Here is a 4171-nt window from a genome sequence, read left to right on the forward strand (position 1 = left end):
TTGTCTACCTCCACACTTAGTCCCTTCAGGCAAAATAGCATTTCCTTTTTTTATATTCTGCAAATTCAAGAACCCTCACTTTTTGATTATTTTCATTTTAGATCCTCTGTGCTCTCCAAAATAGATTATATTATTTCCAGTGTGATCATATCAGAGTAAATAAGAGTGGGGAGCATATTTCTTTTCTGGTATGAATACTAATAATTATATTAACAAAGTCTTAGCTTCCAAAATTATTTTAGCATTCATGAGGAAATAACTGTAGGAATGCAAAATACCATTTGCATTGAAGTTATACCAAATGTGGGCTATGAATCCCTAAATATTTGTTTAAGGTATAGTATAAATTTGTCTCTGGAATTTTTAGCAGCCAGTCTAAAGGAGTAATCAAAATATGTTACATGATTCACAAGGTTTATAAGATTAACGAAAGTCACTTTCTCAGAGGAAGCACAATTTTTAATGAAAATGAAATTCTAGAGACATTTCCCCTATGGTTCCAATTAAGAAGACATTGTGAGATATTATAAACAACAACCTCATCACCAGCCATGTACAAGTAAAGCACAGAGATTCATAGAGCTAGTTTCTTAAAATATTCCCCAATTATTAGCCAATGACTTTGCACCAATGTGCAAATGAATGATGTTCTCCAAGGGACCAATATACTGTAGTCTTTGTAAATAATTTTAATTAATAAAATTTATTTTTATATCTCAGGTCATAGTAAAATTCATGTTTAATTGGTTCTTTCAATGTGTTGAATCCTAGGTATGTTTCTTTCTCTGTATTTCCATTTCTTGAATGTTTGTAATCTAGATTTTGGGTATTGCAAGAAATACTAAGAAATATTGCTTCCAATTTTTAGAAGATAAATAATTTTTGTAAATCATATAATTAATATATATTATTAAATATTAGTAAATAATAAAATAGTTTAATTAGGAAGCCTATGTTTAAGTAACAGTTCACTACATCATAATTAAGACCTTCTCTCTGAAAAACTACTTACGTTTAAATAGAGACTCTGGCAGAATGTAGCTGAGTTTGGACAAGTTCTTCTCTCTGCCCCAGTTTCCTCATTTGCAAAATTGGGATAATATTAGTACATACCTCATGTGGTAGTAATAATTAAGTGAGTTATCATATGGAAGACATTTAGTATAGTGACTAGCAAAGAAGAAACAATAAATATTAGTTGCAATGATGATGTTGACAATTTTCATGATTGCTAACTTCACTAATTTTTCAGCTTTCTCATCAGTGTAATGGAGATAATACTATTCATCTATATTTTGTGCTAAGAATTAAAATATAAAAGACAGCATATACTAAGTTTATGGTACATAAGAAGCACTCATTAATAGTAGCAATTATTACTGTTATTATCTTCCATTTTTCAACAAACTTTAGTGTATGCCTATTATCAACAAAATACTTTGCTAGTTCTAGAACAAAGTGGGCTATGAGTCTTGAGGATTTTTTACTGATCTATGAAGCACAGCAGGTAACCAGTACCAGCAGAATTCTACTGGCTCAGTGTCACAAATGAAAGTTAGTCTTTGCTTCCTTTCTAGTTCTCAGGTATTCAAAGGCAGAGCAAGGAAGGCATCCATGGGATGGGGAGGAGGCATTTCCACCAATAGTTCAGTTGGCTGTTTGTCTTGAGTGTGATGCGGTGGTCTGGTCAGCACACACCTGTTCCCATGATATCCTGCTGTGGGCGCCACTATGCAGTGGAGGGAGGGGTGGGTGAGGAGGATCTCTTTTCCACAGGACCAAAGGAATTGAACAAACCAGAGTCTTTTTAAAATTTTCTCTGAGTAACCAAAACTTACAGTGACCACATTCAGCTAGATTTTAACTATCAATGGAGGCTCATTTAAGGAGTGTTAAAGCAACTAAGAGTAAAAGAAGCCAATCTGAAAAGACTCTACACTGCATGATTCAACTTAAACAATATTCTGGAAAGGCAAAACTATGGAGACAGGAAAAAGTTCAATACTTTTCATGGTTTGGCAGGAGGGACGGGATAAATAGACAAAGCACAGAGGATTTTTAGTGTTAGTGAAAAATTCTGTATGTTACTATAATGATGGATACACGTCATTATACATTTGTGCAAACCTATAGAATGCACAACACTAAGAGTGAACACTAACGCAAACTATGGACTTTGGATAATTATGATGTGTAGATATAGGTTAATCAATTGTAAGAAATGTACCACTCTAGTGGGGATATTGATAATGGGGGAGGCTATGCGTGTGTGGAGATAGCAGGTATATGATCAATTTCTCTACCTTCCCCTTAATTTGACTATGAAATTTAAACTACTATAAAAACAAAGAAAATCTTTACAAAATAAATATAAAATTTAAAAATCAAATAGAAGTATTTGAATGCCCAAAGCACTTATGTATTTCAAAAAACCTTGACGTAACTACACTTTATATGTGGAAAATATAACAATGCAATTATTTAGTAGACTCTACTAATGTTGCTGTAGATCTAACATCTTGAAAAATTTTATAAAATTGTGAAAAAATTTTAAAAGCGGTTTATCATAGTCCGTGTACATCTGCATGTGCGTGTATACATGTGTGTCTGTGTGTGTGTCCATGAATTTGGGGAAACAAGGTGCAGTTGGGAAAAGTATTAGGAAACTAGTCTCTAATGTGAGCATCCCACATCTATGTCATGCTAAAGACATTGGACTTAGGTATTTAGCTTACTGTTTTCAAGAATGATTGTATTTGGAAGCATCTGGGGATTATAACTTTATAACTGGCACTAACTTTAACAGGCATCAGTATTTTAAAAAGTTTTTCAGGTCTAATGTGTAGCCAGTGTTGAAAATCAATGCTTTAGACAATGAGAAGCAGCATAAAGATTTTAATTAGCTGAGTAACATGATGTGATTTGCCTTTTAGAAAGATCTGTTAGCAGTGTGGAGTGAAAGGGGCACAATTGAACACAGTAGCAACAATTTATTAGAAACATCAAATTGTTAGAAAACAATCTAAAACCAATAACCAGAAAACAGTTAATTGAGAGGAAATATACCTCTGACTCCATCTCTGTATTGTTCTTTATTGATTGGATAAATTGAATTGCTCACACATCAAAGAAGACAATTTATTTGTGTTTTGAATAATGTGGCTTCTAAAGTCCCAACACACTATGAGATACAACAAATTTTAGTTCCTAGATTTAGATGTGTATTTCCTGTTGAACATTAGATGTTACACATAGGTTAAGTGTTATATAATTAGATTTCCATACAATATATAAAATCATGATTTCCTCCTTTCTGAAACTGTTTATGTTCATTAACTAACCATGAGAAATAAATGTAAAAATCACAGGTAGCAACCAGGTTCCTGATTAAAGGCAACATTAAGATATCTATGTTACTGAATTACAGCACACTGAAAGGGATAGGGAAATTTATGGAGATAAAGTCCTAACACTAGATTAATTGTAGAAAGGTAACCGTTATGTAAAGCCTTAGGTGATTTTACACATAAATTAAGTACCTATGTATTAATGTTTGGAGAAAGACATCTCTGCTAAAATTTTATTCTCTCCTAATCTTGCACTAAGAACTGAATGTTTACTGATGATTCATTTGGGTAAGGAACTGTTCCAATTTTAATTACATAAAAGGTCAAGAAAGGGACTGTATCAGCTACTAAGACCTTAGTATTATCTGATTATTTATAAAAGTATAACTAAAAGAGAATAGATTACATTATGGGTGCCACATTTAAGAGGCAAGTTGAAATGCACTAAGAGAAAGATTAGAGATGGAAATCCAGGCTATCAAAATAAACAGTCATCCTGGATAGATGAAATCACAGAGAACATCTTGAAAGGAGAAAGGGAAACTGAAACAGCATTAAGCGGATTCTGAAACCAAATAAGAATTGTGAAGTTTTAGAACCAGAAAGAATCTTAGAGATTATCTGTGCTATACAGTTAGCCTGAGTCAGCACCTGGACTCCAATTTAAAGGCATCCCTATCCTAGTTCAGAGGGCTTTTCTTTTACCTGTTGCCACCTTTCCAGCATATAAAGTATTCTTTCTTGAAATATATAAAACTCTAACACACACACACACACACACACACACACACACACACTCTCACTCTCTCTCTCTCTCTCTCTCT

The sequence above is a fragment of the Pteropus alecto genome, unplaced genomic scaffold (genome assembly GCF_000325575.1).
Source record: "Pteropus alecto unplaced genomic scaffold, ASM32557v1 scaffold72, whole genome shotgun sequence".
In the NCBI taxonomy this organism is placed as follows: domain Eukaryota; kingdom Metazoa; phylum Chordata; class Mammalia; order Chiroptera; family Pteropodidae; genus Pteropus; species Pteropus alecto.